The following is a 13,576-nucleotide window of genomic DNA, read 5'->3' on the forward strand; positions in this document are numbered from 1 at the left end:
CACACACACAGACACTGTATTTACCTTTAATGAGAGTCAGACCTTGGAGCTCTGGATGCTGACAACCTATTCTCCTGCAGCTTGCGATTCATTTTCCGTCGGTTGTTCACTCCTCCCTCCCTCCATCCTCTCTCTCTCTCTCTCTCGCTCACACACACACACACACACACACACACACACACACACACACACACACACACACACACACACACACTCTCTCTCTCTCTCTCTCTCTCTCCCTCCGATTCTCTTTTCTCGTTGTGTTAACTATGCAGGCCTCATTAGTAAATGTTCTCATACTAAATACTGCTGTCTGATCCATTCCTCTCCTTCGATCCTCTCTCTATCTTTCCTTACAGATCAAAACGGCTTAACCCTTCCCTTACATGCTTTTGGTCCGTCAGCTGTGATCAATGAACATTAGGTCATTTCATCCAGTCTTCGAATCTGAACAAGAGAGCACAGAATGTATGTCATGAATACACAATGAACTTATGATGTGGGTGATTTAACCCTTCGCTGCACTGAGGACGGGTACTGGGGGAGAGACTGATGAGGTAGGACTCTTGTGGGTTCTCACAGCTGCCGTGTACCTTCAGAGAGACATGAAACACTAAGGGGGCAAATATGGTATCTGGTATCTGTCATTCTGCGAGCAGCATCTTGTCATATCTACAATGCCTTTGAAAGCTTTGTGTAGCAAGAACCTTTAATATTCATGACTATCAGAATGGCATCAAATGGAACTAAAGTAGGCTACTTGTCAGTGCTGATTATTCTCATACTATTCATTACGAATTTTGATCAGTCATGGAAATAAAACTGCTGAAAACAAATTGGCTCCCAATTTTAAAAAAGAAGATGGAGAACAAGCTATGAAGTTTTGGTGAAGGTAAAGCCAACTAGCGCAAAAATAATATTGCGATATTGTCAAAACGATAAGACATATCGTCAAGAAATGTCAAATGTTAATAATTATGGTATCTGTCATTCGGCAAGCCTTTGAAAGCTTTTCTCCTTCGTGTTGCAAGAACCCTTAACATTTATTGCTATCAGGATGGCATCAAATGGAACCAAAGTAGGCTATTTGTCAGTGTTGATTAATGTCAACAGATGTAACTATGTGCTCTCAGTTTTGACATGTCATTGTGAGCACAAAGGTCATGAAGTAACAAACTGCACTCCACAATACACAATGGCTCACAACAGGCAGGCCTCACGTTATAAAAATGGAACTGCGACGAGCTCAGAGCATCACACGAATCGAGGCGGAGGGGTTGCTAGGCAACCAAGTCCACTGGACCGCATCACATGAAATAGGCTAGATGCAAATTGTTCAAGCTAAAAACAAAACTACAGAGAAAAGTGAAACATTCTTAACAGTCACACCTCATCTTTCCTTGTGAGATGTTGACTGTTCATGGGGTTTTAATAGATGGTCCTTACTAGCCAATGACTGAAAGTTTCAGGAAAGACTACAAAAGTTCAAAGTTGACTTTGAAGGGTTTTCCCATCTTTGCCAGAACACCCTGGTATCCTCTGCCCTGTGGGGTTTTTCTATATCAGATGGTGAGTCAGTAAACCTGACTACTGTGAGTGTGACTGAGCTGCTGTGCATCCCTGAGCAACACTGCAGCATAAGTTATATAAGGCAGGCTTTCAGAGGACCAGAGAGTGAGAGAACACTAGTGAGTGAAAGGAAGAGGGAAGGGAGTGTACCCAGAATTTTGACAAATGGCATAAGTAGAATTGCATAAGCTAGCAACACATATAGGTATTGCTCCCACCACTGTGCCGCAAGGAGTGGAGGTTTCTGCTGTGTGCTATCCTATGGGAGATGCTATGAATGCCATGCTACCGTCATCAGGAGGTAAGTGGGGACGTACAGTCTATTAACACACATGGATGCAAACACACACACTAACACTTGATAACCATGCCCTGGAGGACCCTGTGTCCTGCTCTCTCCAGAATATCTCCTCTTCCCACACACACACACACACACTTGATAACCATGCCCTGGAGGACCCTGTGTCCTGCTCTCTCCAGAATATCTCCTCTTCCCACACACACACACACACACACTTGATAACCATGCCCTGGAGGACCCTGTGTCCTGCTCTCTCCAGAATATCTCCTCTTCACACACACACACACACACACACACACACACACACACACACACACACACACACACACACACACACACACACACACACACACACACACACACACACACACACACACACACACACACACACACACACACTGGTATAAAGACAAGAAGACAAGCAGGCTGTGAAAACTAGCCTAACCTTGCTGTGGGCTAAGACAGGATCTTACCGTCTCTCCTCTCATCACTGCCCTAGCCTCGCTATGGGCTAAGACAGGATCTGACCGCCTCTTCTCTTATCACTGCCCTGACCTCGCTGTGGGCTAAGACAGGATCTGACCGTCTCTTCTCTTATCACTGCCCTGACCTCGCTATGGGCTAAGACAGGATCTGACCGCCTCTTCTCTTATCACTGCCCTGACCTCGCTGTGGGCTAAGACAGGATCTGACCGTCTCTTCTCTTATCACTGCCCTGACCTCGCTGTGGGCTAAGACAGGATCTGACCGCCTCTTCTCTTATCACTGCCCTGACCTCGCTGTGGGCTAAGACAGGATCTGACCGCCTCTCCTCTCATCACTGCCCTTGCCTCGCTGTGGGCTAAGACAGGATCTGACCGCCTCTTCTCTTACCACTGCCCTGACCTCACTGTGGGCTAAGTCTGGATCTCCCAGTCACTCCTGTCATCACTTCTCTGGGAAACACAGACATTCACATTTAAACAGGCAGGGAAATGGAGTGTGTTCATTGCCATTAAGCCAGGTTTATGCTAACACACACACACACACACACACTCTGCAGTTCCATTTGGTAAAAAGGAGTTGTGGCTCGGAGAAAACATCTACACCATAAAAAAGGCATATCCTCTAATTGTTTTGTTGTTTCCTATTTCCACCAGCCATAGGAGCAGCTGACAGACTTGCTCCTTATCAAAACACAGGCAACAGTTTACAGTCAGGTGCCCCAGTTAGCATGGGAGAGAGTGAAACTGGGTATTCCCGGCTGGAGCAAGGCAGAGCACTCTGTTGGAAACACATTGTGACCTTGTTCGACACAGCTGGGCCAGAGTTGGGATCAACAGAAGTGTCATTACAATACCCTTTCTATATTATATATATATATTAGTATGCCTTAGTACCATAGCGAGGTGAAGGAATATTATTGTACCTAAGGAGGTTCTAGTAGTGAAAAAATGTGGAAAAATATTAGGTTGGCCTAATGTGTGTAATAACTATATCTTCTGTGTTTTAAACCAGCATGGCTATAATAAATCAAATCAAATTGTATTAGTCACATGCTATGAATACAACAGGTGTAGACCTTACAGTGAAATGCTTACGTACAAGCCCCTAATCAACAATGCAGTTTTTAAAAAAAGATAAGAAATAAAATAAAAAACTAATTAAAGAGCAGCAGTAAAATAACAATAGAGAGACTACATACAGGGGGTACCGGTACAGAGTCAATGTTCAGGGGGTACCGGTACAGAGTCAATGTGCAGGGGGTACCGGTACAGAGTCAATGTGCAGGGGGTACCGGTACAGAGTCAATGTGCAGGGGGTACCGGTACAGAGTCAATGTGCAGGGGGTACCGGTACAGAGTCAATGTGCAGGGGGTACCGGTTCAGAGTCAATGTGCAGGGGGACCGGTACAGAGTCAATGTGCAGGGGGTACCGGTACAGAGTCAATGTGCAGGGGAACCGGTACAGAGTCAATGTGCAGGGGAACCGGTACAGAGTCAATGTGCAGGGGTTACCGGTACAGAGTCAATGTGCAGGGGAACCGGTACAGAGTCAATGTGCAGGGGGTACCGGTACAGAGTCAATGTGCAGGGGAACCGGTACAGAGTCAATGTGCAGGGGGTACCGGTACAGAGTCAATGTGCAGGGGTACAGAGTCAATGGTACAGAGTCAATGTGCAGGGGGTACCGGTACAGAGTCAATGTGCAGGGGTACCGGTACAGAGTCAATGTGCAGGGGGTACCGGTACAGAGTCAATGTGCAGGGGGTACCGGTACAGAGTCAATGTGCAGGGGTACCGGTACAGAGTCAATGTGCAGGGGGTACCGGTACAGAGTCAATGTGCAGGGGTACCGGTACAGAGTCAATGTGCAGGGGGCACCGGTACAGAGTCAATGTGCAGGGGTACCGGTACAGAGTCAATGTGCAGGGGGTACCGGTACAGAGTCAATGTGCAGGGGTACAGAGTACCGGTACAGAGTCAATGTGCAGGGGTACGGTTCAGAGTCAGGGGGTACCGGTACAGAGTCAATGTGCAGGGGTACCGGTACAGAGTCAATGTGCAGGGGGTACCGGTACAGAGTCAATGTGCAGGGGGTACCGGTACAGAGTCAATGTGCAGGGGGAACCGGTACAGAGTCAATGTGCAGGGGGTACCGGTACAGAGTCAATGTGCAGGGGAACCGGTACAGAGTCAATGTGCAGGGGTACCGGTACAGAGTCAATGTGCAGGGGGTACCGGTACAGAGTCAATGTGCAGGGGTACCGGTACAGAGTCAATGTGCAGGGGGTACCGGTACAGAGTCAATGTGCAGGGGGTACCGGTACAGAGTCAATGTGCAGGGGGTACCGGTACAGAGTCAATGTGCAGGGGGAACCGGTACAGAGTCAATGTGCAGGGGAACCGGTACAGAGTCAATGTGCAGGGGAACCGGTACAGAGTCAATGTGCAGGGGAACCGGTACAGAGTCAATGTGCAGGGGTTACCGGTACAGAGTCAATGTGCAGGGGGTACCGGTACAGAGTCAATGTGCAGGGGTACCGGTACAGAGTCAATGTGCAGGGGGTACCGGTACAGAGTCAATGTGCAGGGGGGTACCGGTACAGAGTCAATGTGCAGGGGTACCGGTACAGAGTCAATGTGCAGGGGGTACCGGTACAGAGTCAATGTGCAGGGGGTACTGGTTCAGAGTCAATGTGCAGGGGTACCGGTTCAGAGTCAATGTGCAGGGGTACCGGTTCAGAGTCAATGTGCAGGGGGTACCGGTTCAGAGTCAATGTGCAGGGGTACCGGTTCAGAGTCAATGTGCAGGGGTACCGGTTCAGAGTCAATGTGCAGGGGTACCGGTACAGAGTCAATGTGCAGGGGGTACCGGTACAGATTCAATGTGCAGGGGTACCGGTACAGAGTCAATGTGCAGGGGGTACCGGTACAGAGTCAATGTGCAGGGGAACCGGTACAGAGTCAATGTGCAGGGGTACCGGTACAGAGTCAATGTGCAGGGGAACCGGTACAGAGTCAATGTGCAGGGGGTACCGGTACAGAGTCAATGTGCAGGGGGTACCGGTACAGAGTCAATGTGCAGGGGTACCGGTACAGAGTCAATGTGCAGGGGGTACCGGTACAGAGTCAATGTGCAGGGGGTACCGGTACAGAGTCAATGTGCAGGGGGTACCGGTACAGAGTCAATGTGCAGGGGGTACCGGTACAGAGTCAATGTGCAGGGGTACCGGTTCAGAGTCAATGTGCAGGGGGTACCGGTTCAGAGTCAATGTGCAGGGGGTACCGGTTCAGAGTCAATGTGCAGGGGTACCGGTTCAGAGTCAATGTGCAGGGGGTACCGGTACAGAGTCAATGTGCAGGGGGTACCGGTACAGAGTCAATGTGCAGGGGTACCGGTACAGAGTCAATGTGCAGGGGGTACAGAGTCAATGTGCAGGGGTACCGGTACAGAGTCAATGTGCAGGGGGTACCGGTTCAGAGTCAATGTGCAGGGGGTACCGGTACAGAGTCAATGTGCAGGGGAACCGGTACAGAGTCAATGTGCAGGGGGAACCGGTACAGAGTCAATGTGCAGGGGAACCGGTACAGAGTCAATGTGCAGGGGGTACCGGTACAGAGTCAATGTGCAGGGGGTACCGGTACAGAGTCAATGTGCAGGGGGTACCGGTACAGAGTCAATGTGCAGGGGAACCGGTACAGAGTCAATGTGCAGGGGGTACCGGTACAGAGTCAATGTGCAGGGGGTACCGGTACAGAGTCAATGTGCAGGGGTACCGGTACAGAGTCAATGTGCAGGGGTACCGGTACAGAGTCAATGTGCAGGGGGTACCGGTACAGAGTCAATGTGCAGGGGGTACCGGTACAGAGTCAATGTGCAGGGGGTACCGGTACAGAGTCAATGTGCAGGGGGTACCGGTACAGAGTCAATGTGCAGGGTTCAGAGTCCATGTGCCGGGGGTACAGAGTCAATGTGCAGGGGTACCGGTACAGAGTCAATGTGCAGGGGGTACCGGTACAGAGTCAATGTGCAGGGGGTACCGGTACAGAGTCAATGTGCAGGGGGTACCGGTACAGAGTCAATGTGCAGGGGTACCGGTACAGAGTCAATGTGCAGGGGGTACCGGTACAGAGTCAATGTGCAGGGGTACCGGTACAGAGTCAATGTGCAGGGGGTACCGGTACAGAGTCAATGTGCAGGGGGTACCGGTACAGAGTCAATGTGCAGGGGAACCGGTACAGAGTCAATGTGCAGGGGGTACCGGTACAGAGTCAATGTGCAGGGGAACCGGTACAGAGTCAATGTGCAGGGGAACCGGTACAGAGTCAATGTGCAGGGGAACCGGTACAGAGTCAATGTGCAGGGGAACCGGTACAGAGTCAATGTGCAGGGGTACCGGTACAGAGTCAATGTGCAGGGGAACCGGTACAGAGTCAATGTGCAGGGGTTACCGGTACAGAGTCAATGTGCAGGGGAACCGGTACAGAGTCAATGTGCAGGGGAACCGGTACAGAGTCAATGTGCAGGGGGTACCGGTACAGAGTCAATGTGCAGGGGGTACCGTGAGTCAATGTGCAGGGGTACCGGTACAGAGTCAATGTGCAGGGGGTACCGGTACAGAGTCAATGTGCAGGGGGTACCGGTACAGAGTCAATGTGTGGGGTACACAGAGTCAATGTGCAGGGGGTACCGGTACAGAGTCAATGTGCAGGGGGTACCGGTACAGAGTCAATGTGCAGGGGGTACCGGTACAGAGTCAATGTGCAGGGGTACCGGTACAGAGTCAATGTGCAGGGGTACCGGTACAGAGTCAATGTGCAGGGGGTACCGGTACAGAGTCAATGTGCAGGGGGTACCGGTACAGAGTCAATGTGCAGGGGGTACCGGTACAGAGTCAATGTGCAGGGGGTACCGGTTCAGAGTCAATGTGCAGGGGTACCGGTTCAGAGTCAATGTGCAGGGGGTACCGGTTCAGAGTCAATGTGCAGGGGTACCGGTTCAGAGTCAATGTGCAGGGGTACCGGTTCAGAGTCAATGTGCAGGGGGTACCGGTTCAGAGTCAATGTGCAGGGGGTACCGGTACAGAGTCAATGTGCAGGGGGTACCGGTCCAGAGTCAATGTGCAGGGGGTACCGGTACAGAGTCAATGTGCAGGGGGTACCGGTACAGAGTCAATGTGCAGGGGGTACCGGTACAGAGTCAATGTGCAGGGGGTACCGGTACAGAGTCAATGTGCAGGGGTACCGGTACAGAGTCAATGTGCAGGGGTACCGGTACAGAGTCAATGTGCAGGGGGTACCGGTACAGAGTCAATGTGCAGGGGGTACCGGTACAGAGTCAATGTGCAGGGGTACCGGTACAGAGTCAATGTGCAGGGGGTACCGGTACAGAGTCAATGTGCAGGGGAACCGGTACAGAGTCAATGTGCAGGGGGTACCGGTACAGAGTCAATGTGCAGGGGTGAGTCAATGTGCAGGGGTACCGGTACAGAGTCAATGTGCAGGGGGTACCGGTACAGAGTCAATGTGCAGGGGTACCGGTTCAGAGTCAATGTGCAGGGGGTACCGGTACAGAGTCAATGTGCAGGGGGTACCGGTACAGAGTCAATGTGCAGGGGGTACCGGTACAGAGTCAATGTGCAGGGGGTACCGGTACAGAGTCAATGTGCAGGGGGTACCGGTTCAGAGTCCATGTGCAGGCGGTACCGGTACAGATTTAATGTGCAGGGGTACCGGTACAGAGTCAATGTGCAGGGGTACCGGTACAGAGTCAATGTGCAGGGGGTACCGGTACAGAGTCAATGTGCAGGGGGTACCGGTTCAGAGTCAATGTGCAGGGGGTACCGGTACAGAGTCAATGTGCAGGGGGTACCGGTACAGAGTCAATGTGCAGGGGGTACCGGTACAGAGTCAATGTGCAGGGGGTACCGGTACAGAGTCAATGTGCAGGGGGTACCGGTACAGAGTCAATGTGCAGGGGGTACCGGTACAGAGTCAATGTGCAGGGGGTACCGGTACAGAGTCAATGTGCAGGGGTACCGGTTCAGAGTCCATGTGCAGGGGGTACCGGTACAGAGTCAATGTGCAGGGGCTACCGGTACAGAGTCAATGTGCAGGGGGTACCGGTACAGAGTCAATGTGCAGGGGGTACCGGTACAGAGTCAATGTGCAGGGGGTACCGGTACAGAGTCAATGTGCAGGGGGTACCGGTACAGAGTCAATGTGCAGGGGGTACCGGTACAGAGTCAAAGTGCAGGGGGCACCGGTTCAGAGTCCATGTGCAGGGGGTACCGGTACAGAGTCAATGTGCGGGGGGTACCGGTACAGAGTCAATGTGCAGGGGGTACCGGTACAGAGTCAATGTGCAGGGGGACCGGTACAGAGTCAATGTGCAGGCGGTACCGGTACAGATTTAATGTGCAGGGGGTACCGGTACAGAGTCAATGTGCAGGGGGTACCGGTACAGAGTCAATGTGCAGGGGGTACCGGTACAGAGTCAATGTGCAGGGGGACCGGTACAGAGTCAATGTGCAGGGGGACCGGTACAGAGTCAATGTGCAGGGGGTACTGGTTCAAAGTCAATGTGCAGGGGGACCGGTTAGTCGAGGTAATTGAGCTCATATGTACATGTAGGTAGAGTTATTAAAGTGACTATGCATAGATAATAACAGAGAGTAGCAGCAGTGTAAAAGAGGGGGCGGGGGGGGGTGCCATTTGATTAGATGTTCAGGAGTCTTATGGCTTGGGGGTAGAAGATGTTTAGAAGCCTCTTGGATCTTGACCTTGCTCTCCGGTACCGCTTGCCATGCGGTTGCAGAGAGAACAGTCTATAACTAGGGTGGCTGGAGGCTTTGTCAATTTTTAGGGCCTTCCTCTGACACCGCCTGGTATAGAGGTCCTGGATGGCAGGAAGCTTGGCCCCAGTGATGTACTGGGCTGTACGCACTACCCTCTGTAGTGCTTTGCAGTTGGAGGCCGAGCAGTTGCCATACTAGGCGGTGATGCAACCAGGTCAGGATGCTCTCGATGTCACAGCTGTTGAACCTTTTGGGGATCTGAGGACCCATGCCAAATCTTTTCAGTCTCCTGAGGGGGAATAGGTGTTGTCATGCCCTCTTCAGAACTGTCTTGGTGTGTTTGGACCATGTTCGTTTGTTGGTGATGTGGACACCAAGGAACTTATTAAAGCTCTCAACCTGCTCCACTACAGCCCCATTGATGAGAATGGGGGCGTGCTCGGTCCTCCTTTTCCTGTAGTCCACAATCATCTCATTTATCTTGATCACGTTGAGGGAGAAGTTGTTGTCCTGGCACCACACGGCCAGGTCACTGACCTCTCGGCGTTGTCGGTGATCAGGCCTACCACTGTTGTGTCATCGGCAAACTTAATGGTGTTGGAGTCGTGCCTGGCCGTGCAGTCATGAGTGAACAGGGAGTACAGGATGGGACTGAGTACACACCCCTGCATTTATTTGATCAGTTAAGAACAAATTCTTATTCACAATGATGGCCTACACCAGCCAAACCCTAACCCGGACGATGCTTGGCCAGTTGTGCGCCCCCCTATGGGACTCCCAATCACGGCCGGTTGTGATACAGCCTGGAATCGAACCAAGGTCTGTAGTGACGCCTCTAGAACTGAAATGCGGTGCCTTAGACCGCTGCGCCACTCTGGAGCCCTAATGTAACCACTTATGAGAATGGAGAATTATGGACGCTTATAGTTAGTGTCATAACATATTCTAAAGCTTGTCATTGCTATGCAGACGACACACAATTAATCTTCTCCTTTCCCCCTTCTGATGACCAGGTGGCGAATCGCATCTCTGCATGTCTGGCAGACATATCAGTGTGGATGACGGATCACCACCTCAAGCTGAACCTCGGCAAGACGGAGCTGCTCTTCCTCCCGGGGAAGGACTGCCCGTTCCATGATCTCGCCATCACGGTTGACAACTCCATTGTGTCCTCCTCCCAGAGCGCTAAGAACCTTGGCGTGATCCTGGACAACACCCTGTCGTTCTCAACTAACATCAAGGCGGTGGCCCGTTCCTGTAGGTTCATGCTCTACAACATCCGCAGAGTACGACCCTGCCTCACACAGGACGTGGCGCAGGTCCTAATCCAGGCACTTGTCATCTCCCGTCTGGATTACTGCAACTCGCTGTTGGCTGGGCTCCCTGCCTGTGCCATTAAACCCCTACAACTCATCCAGAACGCCGCAGCCCGTCTGGTGTTCAACCTTCCCAAGTTCTCTCACGTCACCCCGCTCCTCCGCTCTCTCCACTGGCTTCCAGTTGAAGCTCGCATCCGCTACAATACCATGGTGCTTGCCTACGGAGCTGTGAGGGGAACGGCACCTCAGTACCTCCAGGCTCTGATCAGGCCCTACACCCAAACAAGGGCACTGCGTTCATCCACCTCTGGCCTGCTCGCCTCCCTACCACTGAGGAAGTACAGTTCCCGCTCAGCCCAGTCAAAACTGTTCGCTGCTCTGGCCCCCCAATGGTGGAACAAACTCCCTCACGACGCCAGGACAGCGGAGTCAATCACCACCTTCCGGAGACACCTGAAACCCCACCTCTTTAAGGAATACCTAGGATAGGATAAAGTAATCCTTCTCACCCCCCTTAAAAGATTTAGATGCACTATTGTAAAGTGGCTGTTCCACTGGATGTCATAAGGTGAATGCACCAATTTGTAAGTCGCTCTGGATAAGAGCGTCTGCTAAATGACTTAAATGTAAATGTAAATGTTATAGAAATGTGTACTTCATAGAATGTGTTACCAAATATGTGCTTGTGTGTGCGTGCGTGGGTGCGTGCGTGTGGCTCGAGAGTGGTGTTCCCTTCCCATGTCCCCCCAAAGAGTATTAGCTCACTCTCCTTATTGAGAGTAAGAGAGTCAACACTAACCAAACTACACACACTTTTTACAGAGCAAAGCAACCCTGTCCTATAGGCTACACTGCATTAGCACGAATGTCCATTGTGTAACTCAAAAGGAATATTATTTGAAAGCACAAACAACTTAACTTCATTACATTATAGGCCTAAGCCTAATACTGACAATCTGATAATAGTTCTCCTATTTCACACATGTGCAAATTTTTTGTGCATATCCCTACTCCTCCTGAGACACCTTCAGAGAGTGGGGTCAGAGACAGGGACCAGCCATTATTAATGACAGCAACCCTGGAGCAATTTGAGTTAAGTGCCTTGCTAAAGGGCATGTCAACAGATTTTTCAACTAGTCAGGGATTTGAACCAGTGACCTTTTGGTTACTGGCCCAATGCTTCTATCTGCTAGGCTACCTGATACCTGCCGTAGAGTAAAATCAAATCAAAAATCAAATCAAATTTTATTTGTCACATACACATGGTTATCAGATGTTAATGCGAGCGTAGCGAAATGCTTGTGCTTCTAGTTCCGACAATGCAGTGATAACCAACAAGTAATCTAACTAACAATTCCAAAACTACTGTCTTATACACAGTGTAAGGGGATAAGGAATATGTACATAAGGATATATGAATGAGTGATGGTACAGAGCAGCATACAGTAGATGGTATCGAGTACAGTATATACATATGAGATGAGTATGTAGACAAAGTAAACAAAGTGGCATAGTTAAAGTGGCTAGTGATACATGTATTACATAAGGATGCAGTCGATGATGTAGAGTACAGTATATACGTATGCATATGAGATGAATAATGTAGGGTAAGTAACATTATATAAGGTAGCATTGTTTAGTGGCTAGTGATATATTTACATCATTTCCCATCAATTCCCATTATTAAAGTGGCTGGAGTTGGGTCAGTGTGCTGGCAGCAGCCACTCAATGTTAGTGGTGGCTGTTTAACAGTCTGATGGCCTTGAGATAGAAGCTGTTTTTCAGTCTCTCGGTCCCAGCTTTGATGCACCTGTACTGACCTCGCCTTCTGGATGATAGCGGGGTGAACAGGCAGTGGTTCGGGTGGTTGATGTCCTTGATGATCTTTATGGCCTTCCTGTAACATCGGGTGGTGTAGGTGTCCTGGAGGGCAGGTAGTTTGCCCCCGGTTATGCGTTGTGCAGACCTCACTACCCTCTGGAGAGCCTTACGGTTGAGGGCGGAGCAGTTGCCGTACCAGGCGGTGATACAGCCCGCCAGGATGCTCTCGATTGTGCATCTGTAGAAGTTTGTGAGTGCTTTTGGTGACAAGCCGAATTTCTTCAGCCTCCTGAGGTTGAAGAGGCGCTGCTGCGCCTTCTTCACGACGCTGTCAGTGTGAGTGGACCAATTCAGTTTGTCTGTGATGTGTATGCCGAGGAACTTGAAACTTGCTACCCTCTCCACTACTGTTCCATCGATGTGGATAGGGGTGTTCCCTCTGCTGTTTCCTGAAGTCCACAATCATCTCCTTAGTTTTGTTGACGTTGAGTGTGAGGTTATTTTCCTGACACCACACTCCGAGGGCCCTCACCTCCTCCCTGTAGGCCGTCTCGTCGTTGTTGGTAATCAAGCCTACCACTGTTGTGTCGTCCGCAAACTTGATGATTGAGTTGGAGGCGTGCGTGGCCACGCAGTCGTGGGTGAACAGGGAGTACAGGAGAGGGCTCAGAACGCACCCTTGTGGGCCCCCCGTGTTGAGGATCAGCGGGGAGGAGATGTTGTTGCCTACCCTCACCACCTGGGGGCGGCCCGTCAGGAAGTCCAGTACCCAGTTGCACAGGGCGGGGTCGAGACCCAGGGTCTCGAGCTTGATGACGAGCTTGGAGGGTACTATGGTGTTGAATGCCGAGCTGTAGTCGATGAACAGCATTCTTACATAGGTATTCCTCTTGTCCAGGTGGGTTAGGGCAGTGTGCAGTGTGGTTGAGATTGCATCGTCTGTGGACCTATTTGGGCGGTAAGCAAATTGGAGTGGGTCTAGGGTGTCAGGTAGGGTGGAGGTGATATGGTCCTTGACTAGTCTCTCAAAGCACTTCATGAAGACGGAAGTGAGTGCTACGGGGCGGTAGTCGTTTAGCTCAGTTACCTTAGCTTTCTTGGGAACAGGAACAATGGTGGCCCTCTTGAAGCATGTGGGAACAGCAGACTGGTATAGGCTAGCTGGCTAGCTGGTCTGCGCATGCTCTGAGGGCGCGGCTAGGGATGCCGTCTGGGCCGTCTGGGCCTGCAGCCTTGCGAGGGTTAACACGTTTAAATGTCTTACTCACCTCGGCTGCAGTGAAGGA

General features: G+C 51.0%; 1 protein-coding gene across 2 annotated transcripts in view; it reads right to left on the minus strand.

The window, feature by feature from the left end:
* LOC118366268 (coiled-coil domain-containing protein 136-like) overlaps positions 1-13,576 on the minus strand; it is a 68,103-nt gene that overhangs the window by 48,275 nt on the left and 6,252 nt on the right. Inside the window, exon 1 of one of the 2 annotated variants that reach the window (XM_052492091.1) lies at positions 25-153. The exons of the other annotated variant lie outside the window; for it this stretch is intronic. The gene's annotated coding sequence lies outside the window, so the exon portion shown is untranslated. Of the gene's footprint in view, positions 1-24; positions 154-13,576 lie in introns of those variants that run through there. 2 annotated transcript variants of the gene reach the window in all.

The sequence above is a fragment of the Oncorhynchus keta genome, chromosome 33 (genome assembly GCF_023373465.1).
Source record: "Oncorhynchus keta strain PuntledgeMale-10-30-2019 chromosome 33, Oket_V2, whole genome shotgun sequence".
Taxonomy (NCBI): domain Eukaryota; kingdom Metazoa; phylum Chordata; class Actinopteri; order Salmoniformes; family Salmonidae; genus Oncorhynchus; species Oncorhynchus keta.